This window comes from Equus asinus, chromosome 9 (genome assembly GCF_041296235.1).
Source record: "Equus asinus isolate D_3611 breed Donkey chromosome 9, EquAss-T2T_v2, whole genome shotgun sequence".
Classification (NCBI taxonomy): Eukaryota; Metazoa; Chordata; class Mammalia; order Perissodactyla; family Equidae; genus Equus; species Equus asinus.
This window is the reverse complement of record NC_091798.1, coordinates 56195531-56220280: the sequence shown is the minus strand read 5'-3', so window position 1 is coordinate 56220280 and position 24750 is coordinate 56195531. Positions and strand designations below refer to the sequence as shown.

Sequence of the window (24750 nt, the reverse complement as noted above, 5' to 3'; positions counted from 1 at the left end):
AAAAGGGGTTTCCCTCACTTATAATCTGGGAAAACAAATTAAAATAAAATTAGATGCACTGAAAAATTTGTAAATAACTTCTCAGTTTAATAATATCAAGTCAAATGAGGGCTCAAAATAAGCACCCTCTTGATTATTGGTGGTAGGGCAAACCGGTATAATCATATTGGAAGACAATTTTGGAGAATTGATTTATGCTGCATCTGTAATTTTACCAATTCCACTTCTTTGTACTCATTAAAGAGAAATATTCAATCATGTGACCAGGTAGCATATGCAAAGATGTTTATTGAAGCATTATTTTTAAAAGTGAAAAATTGTAGGCTACCTAATTGTTCATCAACAGGGAAATGCATGCCATTAATAAATCTCAAAAACGTAATTTAAATGAAGAAAACAAGTTGAAAAATGATATGTTCTTATCATTTACATCAAAGAGCTAACACAAAATCATGTGTGTGTGCATGTATGCCTGTGTACAAATGTCTAGAATAAAATCTAGAAACATGTTAATCACTAAACAATTGATTCTAGTTAACTCTCGCAAGTAGATGTAAATTGGAGGTGGAAGACAGAGGAGAATATAGCGGATTTTTGGATTGTTTGAAATTTTACAATTATAATATATACACATTTTACTTGTGTAAATAAAAGTAAAATTTAAGAAATATAACATAATTTTGATATGTTCCAAATCCTCTGTAATTAAGTACCTTGCATACTCCTAGAACACAGTAAATGAGTTAGGAGGATTAATAATCAAGAAAGACTGAATTGTAATGTCCTTGAAGTTGAATACATTTTTTTCTAGAAATGATGGAAATGGAATTAAGTCTGCTATTCTATTTGTTTTCGGAAATTTAACACGATGATCTGTTGAGAATAGCACCTAATCCCAAATCAGTAACAAGAGAGAACACATGTGTCTGTGTCTATGTTTCAGTTTGTTCGGGCTGCTATAACAAAAATATCATAAACTGCTCCCTTATAAACAAACTTTTATTACTCAGAGTTCTCAAGAATGGGAAGTCCAAGATCAGTCCAAAACACCGGCAGATTTGGTGGCTGGTGAGAGCCCACTTCCTAAACAGCTGTCTCTTCACTGTGTCCTCACATGGTGAAAGGGATGGGATGTCTCCTTGGGGTCTCTTATATAAAGGCGCTAATCCCATTGATGAGGGTTCCACCCTCATGAACTGATCACCTCCCAAAGACCCCGTCTCCTAATACCTTCACCTTGAGGGGTTAGTATTTCAACATATGAATTTGGGCAGGACACAAACATTCAGACCATAGTGGTCTACATAAATAACTTGAAAATATTTCCATCATCTTCTCTTTGCCAAATAATTGAACCCATCTCCTTGACTCTTTACCCTTTCTTTCCTCAAATTTGTATATGCTCCCCTGCTAAAACGTGGATATTAACTGACATCTCAGCTGTAGACACTAATACCATATTTCAGTAAGTGAAAAGGAAGAGAAATTTAAAGACTAAAATAATTTTATTAGTGAAATATTATTCTCCAAAAACCATCATTTTACTTGAAACATAATGTGTATTTTAGGTATGCCACAACTAAACAAACACTATGAATTGTCACAATATGTCTTGATTATTTTTTATTGTTTATTTTTCCTTTGTTCTACTATTTTATTTTTGTTTTGGAATATTAAACCAGATTTTATAATATATGAGAAATATATTTTTTCAGCATCTTTAAAAAGTTGCTATATCTGATTGTATCTTATTCTACGAAATAAGGTTCTAACCACTAAAACCAGGCAGATAGACAAAGAAATAATCCATGTAATTGAGGTAACAGTAGATTTAGTGAGATGACTAAACTGAGTCAAGATTTTGCCACTGGAATTAGTTTGGTTTACTTTCTAAGTCCTCAGAATGTCTCATGTGTTCTAGGTGATTGATTAAAGAGTTACAGCAGTAAGCACAACAGAACCACTATTATCCATCTCAAGGACATACTGGATGAGTGTGAGTCACCATGAAAATGGATTGATACTTCTAAGAGCAGAAGACAATTCTTGTAGCAGTTACCAATTTCTGCACATATCCAAGCTATTGTTGGATTACTATTTCTCTTCCACACTTACCTATAACCTCCCTGAGAGCAGGGAACAAACCTTATTTTGCTCTCTTGTGACTAGCACAGGCTAGGCTTTCAATAAGTATTTGCTGAATTAGTGAAATAAATATGCACTAAATTAATGAATTGAATTTTTGCTCAAAATTATGAAGTCAATCATTTGGTGACTATTAAGCTGGCAAAAAATAATACTTTGGCCAAACCCCAGGTTGCTATATCCCTCTCAGTCTGTTATAGTTTCATTAGTATTTAACACATTATATATTGATCTGTTCATAGTCTGTTTCTCTAATCAGAATTATGATTGACAGGGACAATCATACAAAGAGAAACATTATGAAGCCAGAGACTATGGCTTTCTATTCTCTACTGCATCCCAGCCAAAATATTCTGGCATGAAAAAATATTATGAATGAATGAATGAAGAGATGAGGACTTGAAGATAACTCAGCCACAGTAGAGCAAATAAGTTTGATCTGTATAAACATTTCTTCATCTCTAGCTTGTTCATTTACTAACCAAAAATTAGTGACTAGACATAATTGAAAGAGATAATTCATTCTTCCAAGATGGGTTGATGGATTGATTCATTCCTTCATTCAACATAGGCCCTGGCAGTAGAAAAACAAACAATTTTGGACATGTTTCTTGATATTCTTGAAGTGTTCTGTTAAATATTCATCTTTAAGAATCAATTTTTTAGGGGCCAGACTGTGGCACAGTGGTTAAGTGTGCTCGCTCCACTTCAGCAGCCCAGGATTCTCTGGTTTGGATCCCGGGTGCAGGCATGGCACCACTTGGCAAGCCATGCTGTGGTAAGCATCCCACATATAAAGTAGAGGAAGATGGCCATGGATGTTAGCTCAGGGCTAGTCTTCCTCAGCAAAAAGAGGAGGATTGGCAGCAGATGTTAGCTCAGGGCTAATCTTCCTCAAAGAAAAAAAAAAAAGAATCAATTTTTTAGAAATTGGGACCACTGAATAAACCAAAATATTTAAACTGCCAAGTAAATTAATCAAGTGATTTAATATTTCTCTCTGGGGCAACAGAACATTTGACTACAGTTTTCATTTGAATCAACTAGATACTACAGAATAATATGATAAAAATGAATGATATTTAGTTTTCATCTATTTATTCTAGCACATGTAAAGCCACAACTGACCAATTATGGTTCAAACTGTTCAGGGACGGGTTTTGCTGTCATTGTGTTCCCTGAGAAACTATATACACATGAACATACAGTTTTTTGAGGAAACTGAGCCATCATGTAAGCTGTTCTAAGCTGGACCTCACATATATTTTTTTTGTTTTTACATTTTCTCTCCTGATATGGAAAAGACATTAAAAAATGAAAATTTTTGGATATTAACCAAATTGGAAGTGTATCAAAACTTGCTACTGTCTCTGTTTTCACTAAAATTTTCGTTAGAACCAACTGGATACTATAACATGGTAAGAATGAATGATGCTTAGTTTTGCTTCTATTTATGCAACCACATGTAAAACCAATATTCTAGCAAGTGCTGTGACATATGAGTATATAAACTATACTTTATATACTTAATTTACATTTTTTATACTTATATAAATATTTAGGTAATATATAAAATATACATTAATATAGACAACATATACTTAGCAGTATATATTATATATTATATATACTTAAATAAATATACAGTATATAAATAATATATAAAATATATTAATATAGATATATATTAGTATATATAGATATATAAACATAAATAATATATACTATAAATAATAATATATAAATATAAGTATAACATTTATGTATACTTAATATATATAAAGTATAAAAGATTAGAAAGCATAGTCTAAAAAGAAAATTTTTAAAAATTATTTAAAGAAATGAACCAATGCACATAGAAGTGAAAACCTATGAAAATCACTATGAAAGAACATTGAGAGTAAGAAATACTACATTAATTATTGTATTTTAGTATAATAGCAAAACAAATGACAATGTCATTTGAAGATTGCACATCAAGTGTAAGAGGATGTTGATGAAGTCTTTTCCTTTGGCCAGAATTGGTGACCAGTACCCAACGTTGAAGACAAAGTGTCAAGCAGCTCTCATTCTAGAGAGAAATGAACACAGTCGGAGGCCCGCCTGGCTCTGCTGCCTGCCAGCATGGGGCTTTGCCTGCTGCGGACACAGTCTACGTAACAGAAGACTAAGGAGCGGGGAAGGAGAAGTACAGATTCTCAGTCATTAGAGTTGTGAGAATTGGACTTGGAGGTGAGAACGCTATGGTTTTATGTTTAATTTCCTCCAAGGGAGAAATGGATGCTCCCTCACTCCAAGAGGAATACACATTGTGTTTGGGCACAATACTGTTTCCTGTCCTGTACATTTGCTAGTGTGTGGAATTGCTGAGCAGCTCTCCATGCCTGTTGGAGAAGAGTGGAAGGAGTCCACGGCAGCAGGGCAGAGAGAAAATATCAGTGGAGCAGCCTGCATTCCCACATCCAATGTGACATATCAAATGGGTTTCCTTTGGTTTACTCGGTCCCCAGTTGGGGAGTCCCTAACCAAGGCCCTTGAAAGAATTACATATGCACCCAAATAGTAAGTTTTTGGATTCTGTTCTCACCTAAGGCAGCAGATGCCACTCAGTTTAACCAGGTAAGGAGCTTTGGCAGCTGCGAGTTAAATTAGAGACTTGCTCATTTCTCCTCCTTCTATCCTGACTGAAAACACCAGAGGAGGAACTCAAGAGGTAAAGATCAGAAGTACTGTACTACCTCTCCCTCAGGCCATGGTATAAGCCTAGGCTGGGAGATGTGGGGCGATAAATTTGGCGTTTTAATTAGATTGCACAGCACTTTTTAATAATTGACAGTGACCTGATCCTCATAGAATCTGTCTGAGATATTTTTAAAGGAGGAGAAAGAGAGAAGTTGGGGACAGTAATAGGAGAAAAAATAAAACCTTTTCACTATTGTACTCCTACTGATCTGAGATCATCAATAAACTATTCACCTCAAAATCTTTCTAAGTCTAGGCAGACTTCTGAGGTTATTCTTCACCTGTTCGATGAATAAGCACAATGAAAAACACTGACCCCAGAACAAACCTAATTTATTTCAAATATACTCCCCCCTCAATACACATTTCTCATCTGTCCACTTCAAGGTCAAATTTTAATTCATTTACACCTCTCCATGATGATTTTTCTTTTCTGTTCCTTCCCACAGTGGTCTGCTTCCACCTGGAACTCTTACAGCTCTCAGTGTTTTTTTCAATTATTTCAAAACCAGAATGCCAGTGTTACTTAACTATTACATGAACATGTGGGCTGTCCAAACTCGAGGACAGTTAGACTCTGTGACTTATTTCTTCTCTATCTGCCTGTTGCCAGTAACAGTGCCATGGTGGCAACAGATACTGACATAGTACTTCATATTTTTAGAACTTTGGCTCTTATTTTGAGCAACAGGAAGACTCAGGAATCTTTTTCTACCAGTCTAAAAGTCTTTACTCTATTTCAGTGCTATGTTATTTACATATACAAGTGTAAAAGTTTTATTTTATTGTGTACTATATTCTTCTTCAAAAAAAACTATATGCTACAGAGAAAGAATAATATTGCACAATTTCACTCGTGTGTAAGATAAACAAACATATAGATAAAGAGAACAGATTAATGGTTCCCAGAGAGGAAGGAGGTTGAGGGGTGGGAGAAAGGGGTAAGGGAGCACATATGTATGGTGTTGGATAAAAATTAGCCTATTGGTGGTGAGCATGATCCAGTATATACAGAAATTGATAAATAATGATGAAGGCCTGAAATTACACAATGTTGTAAAACATTATGACCTCAATAAAATAATTGAAAAAATTATATTCCGTACAATGTTTTTGCCAAATATTCAGATATTTTTGATATTAATATATTGACCATTATCTATTTGGCTTATCATGGCTAAAAGTTATTTTTTAAAAAACTTTTTATATCACTTGGCATTGCTGAATATTTCATAACAGTATATAGTTCTGGGCCGGCCCAGTGGCATAGTCATTAAGTTGGCGCACTCCACTTTGGAGGCCCAGGGTTCACATGGTTGGATCCTGGGTGTGGAGCTACACACAGGTCATCAAGTCATGCTGTGGCAGCATCCCACATGCAATATAGAGGAAGACTGGCACAGATGTTAGCTCAGTAACAATCTTCCTCAAGCAAAAAGAGGAAGATTGGCAACAGATGTTAGTTCAGGTCCAGTCTTCCTCACCAAAAAAAGTATATTGTTCAAAATTATTTGTTTGTTAATCCAATCTGACAAGTCTTCTCTTTAAATGAAGGACTTAAACCCATTATTAATTATTATTATAAATTTGTTTTGGTCTTCCTTCTACAGTATAATTCTACATGTTCTATTTTTAACACTTGCTTGTCTCTCTGTTTTCTGTATTTAATTTTATAAGACTACATTTTCTTTTCTAACAATTTGGAAGTTTTATGACTTAGACATGTTCCTGGGAAGCATAGACTATCAGTTTAATAATTAGTTTTAATTCATGAACAAGGAAAGAACTCCCTGCAAAAGAAATTTTTAAAGGAACAATGGTAGATAAAAATTAAGTTGTTTTGTGATTGAATCCTATGAGTCTTGTTCATCCAATGTCTTGGAGACATACACAGACACATATATGCACATATAATACTTATAACTGATAACACTTATATAGTACACTTTCTAAGGTCACTTGCTAGTAAGTTAGGAATTGATTTTAGACCATTTAGCTCTGGGATTATGCTCCAATCTATGATCTATTTATAAATATGTCTAGAGGCCTAATACCCCATGCAGAAAAATGTTCCTCCTCCATCTCAGAGGGAAGTCGTAGTCACCAGAGCCTCGAATCAAACTGAAATGAACTTAGCAGAGACAGTATTCCTCAAAATGTCTGTCTGGTCTGCCTCATTGAGATGCCAAAGTCTTGGTTCTAGTAGTATGTGGAGTCCACTCAGTCTTAAAAATGACATAGAAATTTCTTAGCATGTTCTTTAATTCAGGACTTTCATGCAGATACTGTTTTGATTATTTTTTGCTGTGCTCCGTCTACCCCCACAACTTAGCGACTTAATGATTTATTATTTCTCAAAATTCTTATCAGTTCTTCTGCTCATTTCTCTGGGCTCATTCATGCAGCTGCATCTAGCTAAGGGGTGGGCTGGATTGGAGGGTAAGATGGCATCACTCACGTGTCTGGCAGATGTGCCTGCTGTCAGCTAAGGTCCCTTCATTCTCCTTCACACGGTCTCATTCTCTAGTAGGCTAGCTTGGCTTCTTCCCATGTTGGTCTCAGGAAAGCATTCCGAGAGAGAAAGAGCAGAATGGTACAAATCTCCTTATGATCTAGCACTGGAGGTATTATATCATCACTTCTACTTCATTCTCTCGGGCAAATGTCAGCCCAGGTTCAAAGAGTGGGAAAACAGACTCCCTTCCTAATAAGAAAGGCAAAATCATGTAGCATAGAGGATGTATGCTAGATTGGGAGGAATTTGTGGTGATATTTTGGAATCACTATAGATGACAAGAATTAGTTGAGAACAACTAACATTGGCATACTTTTAATCAACAGTCTAAAAGAGTCCCAAAGTAGAGTACCAGTATTGATTTCCAGTTGCTTCTCACTAAAGGACGGATAAAATCACTTGACCTAGCATGAAAAAAGAAAACATCTTTGTGGTAATAAGATCTGTATTTCTCTTCTTGCACTATCCAGGTTCTGCTCATCTTCTTGTATGGAACTAGGCTCAATAGGTAACCCTTATTTAATCCTTAGTAACTGTAGCTGCTTTATATTTAATCCTTACAACATCCCAAATACCTATCCCAAAGGTAAGTATTATTACCCTCCTTTTAAAGGTGAGGAATCATATATTCAAAAAGTTGAAGTAACTTGTGAAGCCACACAGCTGGTGCATGGTGGAACTGCAATCTGAACCCAGGCAATCTGGACCCAAGTCCATGCTCTTAATCACCATGGTTATTGCTTCTCTGATCATCCCTGGAGTTTTATTTTCATCCTCCTCAGGAATCAGATATAGCTTGCTTGTATCAGGGCTTTTATTTTCAGCCTCTGCTAGTACATTTGTTCAAAATATTTACTTAAAATAACATCTTAATTAATGTGAAGCAGTCAGTACCTAAAATAATTAGTCTGCTTGGCTTATGAGTGTGATGAGTCTAGTTGGTGTTGTATGGGCTGGTCATTGTGTTTTCCAAGCCAATCAATCTGCCAGGGCCATCAGTGAGCGGAGACTGTGAAGGCAATGAGGGGAAGCTTTGTGTGGTGGTTAAGAAGACAGATGGGAGCCAGATTCCAAGACTTAGATTTCTGACTGTCACATATTAGCTCAGAAACTTTGGAGATGTTTTTCAATTAATCGGGAAAATAATAGTTTCTACTCAAAATGATGATTATGAAGATTAAAATTAATGAGTAAATGTTTGTATAAGTCCTTGGAATTCTGTCTGGCATGTGTTTGTTAAGCCATTTTTTTACAAAAATGTATTTACTTCAGGCAACCTAGCCAGAGGCAAAGGATATGTCTGAGCACTCAGTACGTCTGGAGTTTCTGAAGTGGTCAGATATTTGTCCAGGCTTAGGTTTTATTTGTCCTATCTCCTCTTCAGCCTGTTGGAAATGCTGATCTTCCAGTTGAGGGTTGCTTTTGGTACGGCTCAGCTAAAGATGGGATTCAGGGTGATTTTAGCCTCCATTTTACTGCCCAAAGAGCCAACGACTGGCCTGTGGAGGAGAGACTCTTTGTCCTCATCCACACCCAGAATTATCCACAGGTGGGTTTCAGGAATGAGAGGGAGACTTCCCTGACTTGGCCCAAGCCTGAGCTCTGAATGACCAGGGTGGCAGTGACCCCTAGTCCCATCAAATCTCACCAGCTTCTCTTACCTACAAATTTCCACCTATGGATGACAGACCATCAACACAATAGCCATGGCAGCCCAATGAGTCTTTCTTTCCTCCCCCTGGGCCTTTTTATAATGAGCACCAGGCTGTGGTAGGTCAGGTGATCTGAGTTCCAGAATTAGAAAATGTTGTTCTCTGGCGTTTACTCGCTGTTAAAATTTGAAGTTACTTAACCAAACTGAATATCTCTCTCCTCAACTATAAAAGGGATGATGATAAAACAGGACCTGTTTAGAAGTTTGTTATCTTATCACAGTACCTAGTACATAGTTCGCTCTCATTAAATGGTAACTATTATCATCTATAGGATTAGGAAATGACTCAGTATTTCTCTAAAGTTCAAGGGGACTAGTTTTCACAGGATGTATGTCTATTTGTTGGCAGGAATATCCCTGTATAAACCATATTCTGTTGTACTTTGGGGAAAGTGTCTGGGGAAAGTGAAATTCATGCCCATTTGATCTTTTAGAAAACATACTTCAATATTTCACATGGAAAGAATTTCAATAATTTATCTTTAGAGGGGTGACAATTTTAAATTTCTTATTTCAAAGCTCAGATATTAACCAAACATAAAATGCATTTCACAATGTAAATGAAATACTATTCTAAAACCTCTATTTTAATTCGTAGTCAGAGTTGGTATTTTTATTGCCATTCCTTAAGTTTTTATGGGGGTGGTTGCTGTTTTTACCCCTAGTGGGTCTAAGATAACGTCTATCTCCTAATCTGTGAAAACAAAACAAAACAAAACAAAACAGAAAACTTATCTGTCTTACAGACTGTTAAGATAGTCCATTAAAAAAACACACAGCCTGAGATCTGAGCTGTTTGGCAAAAAGTGTTATGACACTATATTATCATTTTCACATTATAAATCTAATACAGAACTATGAATTCTGCAGCATGTAAGCGAGCTGCTTAAAGTCAAAGGCAGAATTCACAACTGGCAATTTATCTCACTCCCTCTCTCTTTGTTTTTATTTTAAATAGAAAAAAATCAAGAGCAAGAACCTGAGAAGAATGTGTTGTTTATATTTACCAGAGTCCAAGTAGAATTTAATTCTTAAAAAATGGATTTAAAAAAGTGGGTTTTTTTGAAAGGACAGTTCCAGAATCTGATATAAAAGTTAATAACTTTGAATTTGACTTCACAATGAGAATATATGCCCACTAGAATTCTGAACTGATTGTTTAGAGAAATTTCAAACATTTGAGGGTAGAATTAGACAGTCCATTATTTTAGAATTGGCAGAAATGCTTGTGAGCATTACAACTAAAATATTTATGATTTTAGATAAATTTAGTATTCTCTTAGCTTGTATTACCTTCAGAACACGTAATTAGCATTTCTTACAAACAAGATGAAAGATCAATGTCTCTCCATGGTCAAATAATAAAAAAGACATAATTTATTCATGTCATCAACACTTCACCAGTAAAACACACAAAGCAGAATAGAAATGAAATAAAGACTCTCACAATGGCCAAGCTAGTTTGCAACAGCATATTTGGCTCTGATTTTTTTTCATGAACAAATATTCATGAGAACTACTTTGTGAAACTTTGAAGAATTCTTGAGATCCTCTAATTTTGTTTATCTTGAGTTTTGTTAGATAGAACTCCACTACAATTATATTAAAAGATATTCAGAGAAAACAAGGTCAAGGATAATAATGTTGGGAGAATCCTAGATTAAAGGAAGAAAAAGGATTTCTTTACTGCAAAATTTCTATAAAAGTTTTCTAGAACTCTCTAAGAAGAGATTCAGGGTGTTAAAAAATTTCCCAAAATATTAATGGCCAGAGGCCCTTACTCTCTACCCCAGGAATATTTATTAACGTATTAAAGAACCTTAGAGTACTGTGAAAAGCTGTTCCCCAAATGTCATCTCTTCTAATCTACTCTTTTTTTATGGAATGGATGACTGCAGACCAGTGAATTTGAGTTTTTCCCAAAGGTACCACTGGATTTATTTTAGAATAAAATAGATGTTTTCACTTCAAACAGTTTTTTTTCCTCAAATTTTATTTTTCTACCAAAGCGATGTATTTTTCTACAATTGTGCCATCTATAGGATGGAGGATTCTGCCATCTGGAGGATGGATAACTTGATAATATCCAATTAGATTTTATTGATTTATATCGTTTAAGATAAGGTATATTTTTCAAAACTCTCAAAGGGCTGGAGAACTCCTTAAAGAAAAGGTCTATGATTTTCTTAAGTAAAAATCCTTTAAAATATGTTATGACTAATTAGAATACACATACACATGTTTTTTTTTCATTCTTCAAATAGTCAGGAAATCTTCTGTTTTTGGTTTCAAAATTTACATCAAGCTATGCCAACCCTTTTTCTTTTTCTTGTTTTTGTTTTCATTGATCTTATACTCTGGTCATACTATAATGTGCAAAATGTTGAAGCATCTCATACTATCAATCATGGAACTAAAATTAAGTGTTAAGTGTAGGCCGTTGAGAAGAAAAATATTTTCATCTTGGTTATAGAACAATACTTCAGGATGACCTTATTAACAAAGGCCTCTAAATTCTCTGCCAAATAAACAATGAACAATGAGAAACTCCAGAAAATGAAATAAACAGGAAGAACTACTTTCTTTGCAATTCTTCTCATTTGTACATAAGTCAAAATTTTATTTCAATATAAAAAAAATCACTAAGTATGAGATGAACTCTTAGTCTTGAAATATATGTTTATCACCTTTATGTATAGCACCACATAACAAAATCACTGTTTTTATTTAAATTTACTTGAAAGTGTGTGAATTCTAAAGCTATTTTGATATTAGATTTTTTTTAATGATTGGTGGTAAGAAATGGGTTCCTATGAAACAAGAAGAAATTTTCATTCATAAGCAATGAGAATGCCTTGAAATAGACACTTTAAGAAGGAAAAGTCCCTAATGACCCAGTCTAGACTTTTACTTGGCTGGACTTTTGCCAAAAAAATGTACTTCACTCTATTCAACCCCAATAAAGAGTTAATAAGTTACAACAATATGAAACTCTGTGAAATATCTATATTAGCAGGAGAGGATCCAAGTGTTGTGGAACCTGAACCTTATACAACTTGGAACAGCAATAAAATTTTACAAATTCACCAGTTCAAAATTGCTAGGCCTCTCTCAAGTCCTTAGAGGGAGATCTATTCCAGTGAGAGAACTTGCAGCTTAAGTTTCAATATGTTCATGGTAAATACACCTTTGCATATTACAGTTGCATATCAAGAAAGAAATCTACTGGGAAACCACCACAATATAGGCCAGGAGATCTTTGCCAGCTCTGAGATTAATCTCTCTGGATTTCGATTTCCTCATTACAACACAGGCAAGTGTGCACTGGATAAAATTCTCTCTAAGGTTTCTTCCAACTGAACAATTTCTATTTTTTAATTGAAGAAGGCATCACTTCTGGAATGAGGTGAACTCCATGTCAATACGGAAGAAGCAAAAGAACCTTGTGAATTTATCTGAGTACCCTAATTTGCATGATCATTTCCTGACATCCAGATCTATATATTTTTTTCACATAGCGATGTAGTTGCTAATTATGCTCAGAGGTCTCAATTTGATAAGATCTGGTTTTGTTTTGTAATAATATTCATAAGGATTTTCTAAGTCAAGGTGCTGAGTATTAGCACCAGCTCATGAATGGCGGGTGGGCATCTCAGTGTGGATAAGAAAAAAAGGGAAGAATAGGAAATCATCCCCATCATCTGCCTTCTCTTCTATAATTCTTAGAATTGAAAGCTTGACTACTAACTGAACCTTATTAACATGATGTCTTTGAATGTGGAAGTAATAAGTAAGTAGTCTAGGTTGGCAAGATTTTGTCCTTTTAGTGATAGATAGGTAAATGTAGAAGTTATGTGAATATCATTGATATGTTGTGAACGTCTTTTCAGGACTTTTTCTCCACAATCAGTTTAAAGATAGAGCTCTTCGTATCCTCTGTTTATACATGTGAATATATATAGAAAAATTCTTCAGAGATGTGTTAAAGTCTTTATCTCTGGTGGCAATTTCTAATGGTTTTAAATGACTTTTTTAAAACTGTAAGACAGCCATTATAAAAGATTTCATTTAAAAAATCTTATGCTAATTCTAATCTGAAAAAGTAATTTCAAATTATAGAGCATTACCACTGTTCAAAATGTATGTTGGCAGCAATAAACCTATATATTCTTCTATGATGGAAGTAACAAAAATAAAATAGATGTGATGATGTTAAACATGGCTCTTAGGTCAAGAAGAGGAAGTACTATTCATAATTCTACCACCTGTTGAACAATAACAGGTGAGGCTCAAATAATTTGTCAAAAGTTGTTCATCCCATATATACCTAGGCCTCTGTATTTCCGTAATTTTATATACTACACGTGAATGTAAATCTTTTTAAAATTCATTAAAGTAGGAAAAATTGAAATAAAACATCTTCAATCTGCAGTAGTTCTCCATTTTTCGAATGACAGAAGAGTTAATTTACAAGATTTGCAATAGCTAATTAACACTGTCTCTTGTGGTTTCAATAATGCAAGTATACAAAGCAGGATAATAGCCTGGAAGGAAGAAAAATCAAATACCTTACTGACATAGCTTTCCAATTTAAGTACAATGCATTTTTGTGGAAAAGATTGGACTATTGTACACAGATTAAATTTGACAGGATACCAGACTGTTGCCATATTTTTACTTTTAATTCCGCACCCTTTTTGATAAATGTGGAGCAGAAAAATATATTTTTTGGTTTTTCCCGATGGGGAAAAGAATTGAATAATATTTCAAAACTCTGCCATGACTGTGTATCTGGCTTACATTATTTTATAGATAGCCGAAGGGTATTTTAGCCTTGACATTTCCCTTGTCCTGAAAATATTGATGATACATGGACTGGCACTACATAGCGCTCCTATTTTTCTTTCCAAAAGTGCAGTGTGATTAGCCTTTTTATCCACCCAGGACTACTGCCCAGGGAGGCTCACATGTCAAGGCCAATGCAGCTTTGATGAAGCATCATCTCAAGACATTATGGTTTGAATTCTGGGCAGCAATTTGAGGAGGATTATTTCCTGGTCTTGTTGTTCACTCATATTTGTCCCTTTTTTAGATAGGGATTGAGAAGGATCTTTTAACTGGGCTCTTCATACTGTTTATGCCCATTGGAGATAGAAGAAACACAAAGAAGATATATGTGCATATGGTAGGGCAGGCACAATGAGGGGAGCTGGAAGAAACACAAAGCTTGATTTCTACCCCGGCATCACCAAAACTCCAGGGCACATATGCTACTCTGTCAAGTAACAAATATAACTTAATCTTCTGACAAAAATTGAGAAAGGTTTTTAGAATAAAACTCCAAGTTGTGCAAAACTCCAAAAAAATAGAACCAACGAAAGAGTTCTGAAAACAAGCCAAATAAATGTCAGTTAAGACCAATTTTCCTTTGAACAAAGGCTAAAGCACTTGATGGAGAAGTTCAGGGATTACTGATTCTCAGGGTTCACATCCAAATGTCCTCATTGATTTATAAATTTCTTTGTCCATCTGAGTCCTACACCCTGCCTTCACTGTGATAACCTGGTGTTTATTATTAACCCCTGCCTGGAGGTAACAGCTCACTCGCCCACAGCAGGATGGCACATTCACCTTTGGGTAGCAGTGACCCATCCAAACACTTAAGATAACAGAAGAGACCACCATGTTTTAATGCCCAAAGGAATTCTATCCCCTTGAGTTTCTTCACATTGGAAATGGAGTAAGAAACTCATCTAACAGGAGTAGACTTCTTGGGACAGGCCAGCACCAAAATAACCACATAAATCAATCTGAAGCATGCTCAGGGTTCCACTGGACCTGATAGAGAAACGTCAAAAGTCTCATTATGTTCATGAGAGATTAATTAACTTATTAATTTAATTAAGTAATTAACTCATCTCATTTTTCATTTGCATTATATCTGAGGAAAGCTGAATAATTCATACTTTATTTTTTATTTTTATAAATCAGATCAAAATGGAGCTGAGATGAACCTTATGAAATAGGAGAGCGGTGGTCAGAGAAGCAGTAGTTGTACTAAGGGATGGCTTCAAGGCCTTTAGCTCTTCCATAATATCCATTAACACTCCCCTCTACCAAAAAAATAAAAAAGAACCAAGTGAATTTATCCTCTAGCTTAAAGCAGTGTCTTGCCATGCGGTGTTCTAAAACATGTGTTCTAGCCTCTCCTGTTAATACCAGATTGCCACAAAAAGCCTCTGCTACCAAGAACAGTGGAGACACCAGGGAACAACAGGAGACCTGGAGGAAGACATAGGACTCCACTTGCCTGCTAGTCACTGCATTCAATCCACTTGACTCCTTCTTCCTCCTTCTTTTATCGAGGGCATTTATAGACTAGAACATCTACAAGACATTTGCTATGAATACTCCAGGATTCTTTGTACCATCACGTATCAACTTTCAATTATCCAAGAGCTGATCCAGTTGGCAGGTTAACCATTGTTATACATATAGATAATACATTGTGAAATAATTCAAAATATTTGTTTATAATGAAAATATCATTTATTCAGTAGGTGACATGTATTAGTTGAAGTTACACAACAAATATTTTAATAAAGAAATACTTCTTCTCACTCCATGCTTCATTATACATAGTTTCTATCTGCTGGTAACCCCTCCACTCGGTAGCCAGTTGCAAACTGAAGACTAAGACCTCAGCAAACAGCTGCAATTCTTAACACTGTGGAATCTGGACTGTGGGGTGGAGTGGCAAACAGTCGTGAAAGAGTATGGAGAGGGCGAGAGGGTTTCTCTGCCTTATTAGGATATCTCATATATATAAGGGAGGAAAGTCCACATAAAGAACATATCTATACATTAGGTGTGGATTTAATGACTAAGTTTAGATTAAGACAGTCTGCCTGATATTGATTATTATGTTATTTTTCTTTCTCTTCATCCTTTAACTGAAAAATTATTATTTAGATATGTAATTCCCTTCTGTACAGTAACTTTGAGAAGAACTGCAGCATAGATAGTTTACACTGTGTGTGTCCATGGCGGAACTTATCATTTGTCAGTGGGTTGTGTTACATTTCAGGAAAAAATCAAGTCATACCTCCAAAGAGGAAACTTGCCACTATCAAGGATGTTGTTTCCATGGCATCATTGACTTTATCCAATGGCAGCAACCTAAAATTTCCATAGAAACTAGATCCGACAATGACTGCTAAAAGTGCAGTTCCCCGTAGCAGCATCAGTTGAATTAAGAAGGATATGTAAATTGTATTATCAATCCAATTGTCTTTTCCCAAACAGTCCGTGTTCACACAGCAATTGCATTTCCTTGTTATAATCAATTTTATTGCACACTGACCCGCTGCCCAAGGGAGTGACTTTATAAGAAAGCTTGAGATATAAGAACAATAATAATACTAGTAATAATAATAATCCAAGTGATTCATCTATAAAATTAAAAATTATAGTACTTACTTCATTTGATCATTAGGGGTAAATGTCTATAAATCTTTCAACAGAAGGTTTTAAAAACAATGTTTTCCCTTCCTTCTTTCCTTCTTTTTCTTCATTTCTTCCTCCCTCTTTCCTTTCCTCATTCCTTCTTTCCTTCTTTTCTTCCTTCCTTCCTTCCTCTTTCTCTCTTTCCCTTCTTTCTTTCCTTGCTTCCTTCTTAAAATCTTTCTTTCCTCTCTTCTTTCCTCAGACCTCTGTTTTCCCATCCATATGTGAACGACATCCAGTATTCAATTCTATAGTCACAGAGGAATCAGAGTATCCTTTATCCTTGCCTCCATTTCCTGATTTGGTCTAATGTATCTCTCTAGCCATTAGTAGGTTGTGGCTACAAGAAAAATAACTAGGCCAAATCCCTTCTGAGGTAACTGAGAATCCACTGTATGTAGACCTATGAAGCCACAGCCCTTCTGCAATGCACTCTAGCCTTTCCTCATTGATCAGAGAAACTACTAGGATTTCCCCTTCCCGGTCCAGTGACAGGATGTTTGTTCTGCCTTTCCTCTAAGGGTGTCAGGAAGTGAGAAAAGACTGAAGAGAGAACTGGATGCAGGCTTGACTAATACCTTGAGTGAGGAATAGGAAAAAAATTTAGCTCCTTATTTCTTGCTTCTACCTGTCTGGCTTCATTCACTTATTCAGCCATGTAATCATCTGTTCATACAACAGATATTTATTGATTCCCTATTACTTCCTCACACCTCCACATGATGCCACTTGTCTGTTCCCTTGCATTCTCCATGTCATGATTCTAATTACGTCTCACTTGGACTTCTCCAATAGCGTCTTACTTGTTATCCTTTCCCCATGAGCAACTTTTTCCTCCAGCCCATCCTACAAAGTTATTGCCAGGTCAAGCTTACTAAGGGGCTAACTGAATGCTGTTATTCCTACTCTCCTAAACTTCCAGAACCTTCCCAGTTTCATGAAGTAAAATCCACACTCTTTAGCCTTCAACTCAGGGCCCTCTAATCTGCGCTCAATGATTCCACTTTTCAAATACCATATTCTTAAGCCACATTGAACTATTTGTTCTTCCCTCTCCCTGCCCTCTTTTTCTCTTCCTGTCTTCATGTTATATTCTCCATCTGAAATGTTGTTTGGCTCACAGATCTTCTTGGCCTTCCTATTTCACTTAAATGCTGGATCTCCCTTGATCTCTCCCTTCTTGTTTTCCAGCCGGAGGTCATCTCTGGTTCCTCTAAAACCTATGGCACTCTCTCTCTCTCATAACCTTTTGTACTTCCTACATAATTAGTAGTTATTTGTATTTACATATAGGGCTTATTTACCCTTGAAGAACATAAGCTCCTTGAAAGTAGAGTCCAACAGTGTGCTTTATACACAGTCCTCAACTAAGTGGATGCATGCACTGCAATACCATTCTCTGTGATTTTTAAGAAGACATGTAGAATATTGAACCTGTTGTCAATTTCAGCTGTGATGAGTAAGATTATGGTCCAGTAAGAGCCATTCTTATCAAGTCTTTGAAATATTGTCTTGATAAGTACACAGTAGCAGATCCATCACTCTTGGCAAGATCAGATCCTCTGTAGAATCATAACCTTCCTTTGGACACAAGCTATTGTCCCTCAGCATCTTTAGCGAGTGTAATGACTATTACCAATCAGATTAAGGAATGTTCTCATTCAGGACAGGTAAATCTTTTTCTCTTTATTCCCAAACAATCTTCTTTAAATGTTTTACTTTTACAATAAAATTCACAAGTTTCAAACCTCAGAGAATATAAAAAGTTATACAATGCAAAGTCTCCTCCCTACTTGTTTCTTATTTGTCCAGTTCCCAGTACACTCTTAAACATGCGTTACTGTGTTAGATTCTTGTGTGTCTTTCCAGACAGGTTTTTATGTATATAAAAGCAAATATGAATGAATTATTTCCTGTATTTTACACCAATGGTACCGTATTATACACACTTTTCTACATTTGTATTCTTTACTTAAAAATGTGTCTTGAAGATCTTTCCAGATCAACATGCACAGTGTATCGTATTCCATTGTGTAGGATATCTCATAAAATATTTAAGGTGTTCTTAACGGACAGATAGTTTGTTTCTAAACTTTGCTATTACAAGCTATACCACAATGAATGACCTTGTACATACATCATTTTCTATGTATAAGAACATGTATGTAAGATACATGCCTAAAAGTAGAATTGGTTGCTTACAGGGTATATACCTTATAATTTTTTATAGATACTTCAAAATTCCCCTCCATAGAGACTGTACTCATTTACACTTTCACCAGCAATGAATGAGAATTCTACTCCTCACAGACTTGCCAGTGAGTGTGTTACAAAATTCTTGGATTTTTGTCAAGTTGATGCTTAAAAATCGTATCTTCATTTGTTTGTCTATTTTAATATGGAAAGCTGCATAAATTCGTATGTCATCCTTGAACAAGGACTATGCTAATTTTCTCTGTGTCCCTTCAATTCTTGGTATAGGTGCTGCCGACGTGAGCAGTCTCAGTTTACCTATAATTTGCCTTTCCATTATTATGAGTGAAATCAACGTGTTTTTATAAGTTTAAGAGCCATTTGCAGAATTTTGATTTTCTCATAAAAATCCTATTCATATCCTTTGCCCATTTTTCTATCTCTTTATTTAACAATTTTACACAATTCTTTATATATTAAAGAGATAAGCTGTGATGTGACCGGTATTTTTCCCAGTTTATCATTTATTCTTTGATGTTCAGTATGGTAATTTTTGCCAAGTAGAGGTGTTTTTTGTTGTGTCTGGTGGTTTCCTTTTTGTGTGTGGATTCTGACTTTTGAGTTATGGAAAGACTTTTTCCCACGTTGATATTATAGAGCATCTTTTTTTTTTTTCTTTTTCTTTTTTCTCCTGGTAGCTTTTATGAACTCATTTCTTTACATTTAAATCTTTGAATCATTTGGAATTCACCCTGTTATAGCTCTGACCTTATTTTTGTACCAAAACCATTTATTTAATAGGCAATTTTATCCCTACTGGTATGAGAGAACTTTATCAGATACTAATTTTTAATATGTTTGAGATCTATTTTTGAAATTTCTATTCTGTTCTGTTGAACTGTATATTCATGTGCCAGTACCACACTGTTTTAATTACTAAGGGTTATAATGTTTTACTATTAATGAGAGCTAATCTCCCACTATTACTCTTATTTTTATAAATTTCAAGGTTTTTTACTTTACAAAATTTCTGTATATGATTTTGCATCAGCAATTTATTTTAAGAAATAGTTTACTTTTTTATCAGGATGATATTAAATTTAAAATTAATTTAAAATTAACTTAGGGAAAATTGATATCTTTATGATGCTAAATATCCGTATCAAACAACGCTGTTGTTAATTCAAGTATTCTTAAAGACTCCTTTACTGCCAGTCTTCTTTTGTCAGAAGTATGTTAAAAATTTCTCCATAGTTTTGTTAAGTTTATTACTAAGTATTTCGTACTTTTTCTTGCTACTAGAAATTTTATCTTCCATTTTAACTACAAACAAGTTGTTTGTATATATGAAAGCATTTGTTTTAATTGTATTAATTGTTTTATTCTGCTAGCTTGCCAAGGTCTCTTATTGATTACAGTGATATTTGTTAATTATATCGGGTTCCCCCAATATATCATTCTCCAGTCATATCATTTGCATATAGGGATGGTTTTAAGTCTCACCTTCAAAGTTTACAACTTTTATTTTTTCTGTTTTCTGATTATGTTGGTTAGAAAATTGCTAAATAATAATAATGATAGTGGACTTCCTTTTCTTATTCTTGCCTTTCAAAGAACCTCATCTTTCCTCAGAAAGCACCATACTGGATTTTTGGTTAGATGACTTTTGGACTGAATTAGAAATATTTTTCATTTTTTAAGAAAGTATACTCTTACTCCTAGTCTATTAATTATATTCTATCAAAAAAGAAATTTAGTTTTGTTAAACGCCTCTTTAGGATATGTGGGGATGATTATGATTTTTCTCCCTAAATATTTTAACATTATGAACTTTGATAATGGTTTTCCATATATTGAACCACCTTTGTATTATGAGAATAAAGATTACAACAATCATAATGTATTTCTTAGGATTCTGTTTGATAATATTTTATGTGGATGTTTTTAATCAATATCAACATCTGAAATTTATCGCTAGGTTTTTTTGGGTACAATTTATTATAAGTGTTGTGCCAATGTTGTTCTTATTTCACAGAACTTTGAAGTTTTCCTTTTTGATTTATGCTCTGTAACTGTTTAAATAGCGTTGAAATTATCTGCTTTTTTTTGATTTTGTAGAAATTTCCTGTGGAAAATAGTCTTAGACTAGTAGTTTTTGGCAACAGATGCTTGACAAAATTTTCTATTTCTTTTATGGAAATTGATCTTTTTAAACGTTGTTCTCTTCAAAAGTTGGGTTTGGTAAATTGTGTTTTTTTCTAAAAAATTGCTTATTTCTTCCAGGTTTTCATATTTTTTTTCACAGAGGCAAGCAAATTTATTTCTTATGAGTCTAAAAATTTTTTCTTTTTTTCTTTTGGATTAACACCCTGCTTAACATTTCTGATTTTCAGTAATTATGCTTTCTTCTTGTTTTCCTTCATTTGTTCAATTAGCAGTATTTTATTGTTTTGTTCTTGTTTCTCTTGGCTCCTCTCACATTCTCCTATGTCTCTAATCATTATAAGCCAAATTTCTTTGCCGGTTTCTTTTTGTGTACTTAAACTGTAAGTATTGAAATTCCTTAAGCTTTCAGTTCGGCCCTTTTTTCTCACTACACCCTTTTTTAAGATAAGCTCCCTCATCCACCACATAGTTTAATCGGTTACCCACTTGCTGCTGACTCCTTAATACATATCACTCCTTGAAACTTCACTTCTTAGTTCTAAATATGTAGCATTCTTTTGATTTTTATAGACTAATAAAGTTAAATATATAATAAGACCTGGTTCTCTTCCCTCACAGTGAATGTCACTAGCCTCTGCTTTGTTTCACATTCCCGGAGTCCTAAAACACATCCCTGATGCTTTACTCTCTTATTCTTTACATCTACTAAATCCATGAATCCTTTTTGATTCTCCCTCCTAAGCATCTCTTTAACATGTCTTCTTCTCGCCTTACTGTCATGTGCCTATTCTAAGCCACCATCATCTCCATGGCAACAACCTTGTAAACAGTCCCACTATATCCACACTTCTTCTTTCCTGATTCTTTCTTCATATTGAAGCCAGACCGATCTCATAACATTTCTCTCCTTCTTAAGTCCTCTCAATAGTTTGTCATTGTTCAGAAAAATAAATAAAATTCTTCACATGGCTTTTAGAGTTCTGAATGACATGGTCTCGGTACACCAGTCTCAGCTTGATCCACTCTCATCTTTGCTTTCTCAGCTGCAGCCAATCAAGTAGTCTTTACATTCCTCAAATGTGCCATTCTTCTTTATCTTCTTATGACATTCGCACATGCTTGCTGTTAACTTTTGCTTGAAAAATTCACTGCTACTACTCCTTTTATTACTAATTCCTTCTCATCCTTTAGAGTTTGTCTTCAAAATCTATTTCTCAAATGAACTTTTTCATATTCACCTTTTGTAGATACTTTTGGTAGCTCTCTTTGCTCCCTGTACTAGTTGAGTTCACAATTAAATAATTAATTAGGTAATTAGTTGTTTAGTGATTTTTTTTCAAATTAAAATGTAGCCTCAATATAGATATGTTTCTGGTTTACTACTTAATTCCCAGTACCTAGTAAAATGGCTGTTGACTAAATAGTTCAAAACACCGAAGAAAAAATATTATCAAGAAAGCATAATAAAAGTTTGAAAAATTTATTATCAACCTCTAAAAATTAAAGCAGAAATTCTAGCATCGTTATAATATTATTAATCAAACAGGATAAACAATTCAAAGCAGAATTGTAAGTCTAACATTTCATCTCGGTGAAGAACTGAATGATTGTTTAAGGATTGGTATTAGTATAATAATCTAACCATCTGGAAACATAAACAAACTAAGATTCCCAGATTACATTTTATACCAAAGTAAATTCAACATGAATGTATATGCAAATTTAAATGTAAACTTTTAATTTATGCATTTATGCTTATACATTATGTATAAGAAAATATACATAGGTATTTGTCTAATATTGGTCTGAATAAAACCCGTGGAATTTGACAAGGGCAGAAATGACACAGGATATGATTAGTGAATTAAACTAAATAAAAATAAGGCATTATTAGAATATAAAAATTTGTTTAAAAATTTATCCACAACAGGAGGAAAAAAGTACTCCAACACATGTGACAGGAAATAGCTTATTTTTCTTATATATTATATAATGTCTTTATTATTTAAAGACTTTATGTGCTTCACTAAAAAAATAACAAACATCTCAGTTAAAGAAAACAGTTAAGGTTTCCAGGAGGCAAGTCACCAAATATTAAATCCAACATTATGTGACAATTTTTGACTACTTTAATAACCATGAGAATGAAAATAAAAATGATATATTATTTAATTAGGAAGGCAATGATTAAAAGAATGATAATATACAGAATTAGTTAACATATAGGAAAGTGGACATTCTCATACAATGATGACAGGATTTTAAATCTAATAACCTTTGCAGAAGGCAACTTGGCATTATTAGTCAAAAGTGTTCGGAACAATTATAGACTTTCCTAAGTTATTCTTCTAGAAATTCAACCTAAGGAAATGTTCAGTTTAATGCAAATGGATGTGTTTGACCTCTTGCCATGTAGTGACCTACCTGGAGAAGCGAAGAGGACTTTATGGCATAACTATTTATATTCGCCACCTTTGTAGTTACGATTAATTTTACCCTTTGCCTTTTTATTTGTCTGTTTTTCATTCATTGTGAAATTTTATATGCAGGTACAAATGCTTTCTGAAACAAGGTATAATACTAATACACACACACACACCATTGGGATTTGTAGTTGTGGCTTTTAACAGAGTACCGACTATGTAGAAACCATTCAATAATTTCTAATTAAATCAAGCAAGTCAGGATTTCATTATAGGAATTATATGAGCAGAACCTGTAAGACCCCCTTGTCAGGGATATTTGTCTTCTTATGAAATAAAATAGATCTTTCAGTTTTCTCTAAAGTTCATATCTAGAGGCCATGTCCATGCTATGCCTACTTAATTGATTTTGATGTGCTCTCATAATTTGTATATAGATTTTCTTCATTTTGCAGAAGCTCTGTCTCTCTTAGAACATCTGATATAGAGCTGGCAGAAGTTGCTATTTATATTGTCCCCTGAATTAGTCCACTCACCTGTCCTGAAAACCACCAGCACACAAGTCCTTTTTTTTTTTTTTGCAATGGCAAATATACAGTAACATGCAGGTTAATGGAGTCTTCATAGTACTTATCACTGTACCTCGAACTTTAATTTTCAGCTAAAGAAATTCCAGAATTAGATTCCTCATCACTGCTATTAGACATTAACCCAGCAGCCTATGGGCTGACAAGGCTTTTGAGACATTTTTCAAAGTAAGATCCTGAAGTGGCTATGACGTGCCAATCTGAAAATTTTATGTGAAAAGCATGTTTGACTTGATTTGCAAAAGTCATCATTCCTGGGATGAATTAACAAAGATTGTGAAGGTAAAAAAATACAGACAAAATTTAATATAAAATTAGCATTATGCCAAATTGTATGCAAAACATCGTATGCAACGTTTTGATTTTGTACTAGGTTAGGTTTTAAATAAATATGATGTTTCATTATTGTCGGTGTCGCAATCCAATGTACACATCAGGATAGATGCGGAGAGGGCTGATGGCCACTCTGAGTTTATTATAACCAGCGTTTCAATATATACATAACTTACATCTGTTAAACATACACAGGTGTTCTGGATGAAGTAATTAGCGAATGCCAAGAATTCTTAGTGATTTCTCAAGGAGCCCTCCCTTGGCCTCTGTTTTGATATTATCATGTTTTTGCTGTGCTCCTATATTTTTATCTCGGAGCAGGCAAGGTCTCTTAGGCAACGGTCCCTCCTGCTCCCCATATCGATATCGTTTCTCCATCTGTGTCCCTGGGCAGCCACCGCCTGCTTAGGTTGCCCCCCCACCCCC

The 24750-nt window shown here is 34.6% G+C and overlaps 1 protein-coding gene and 1 non-coding gene across 4 annotated transcripts in view; one reads left to right on the top strand and one right to left on the bottom strand.

The window, feature by feature from the left end:
* Positions 1 to 24750, top strand: part of PRR16 (proline rich 16) — a 478303-nt gene that overhangs the window by 66634 nt on the left and 386919 nt on the right. For all 3 annotated transcript variants that reach the window (XR_001398541.3, XM_014844075.3, XM_070517546.1), the window contains exon 3: positions 4165 to 4377. The gene's annotated coding sequence lies outside the window, so the exon portion shown is untranslated. The remainder of the gene's footprint in view (positions 1 to 4164; positions 4378 to 24750) is intronic.
* On the bottom strand, positions 19015 to 19122 carry LOC123275896 (U6 spliceosomal RNA). The gene has a single exon (XR_006512069.1). It is a non-coding gene; the product is annotated as a U6 spliceosomal RNA (small nuclear RNA).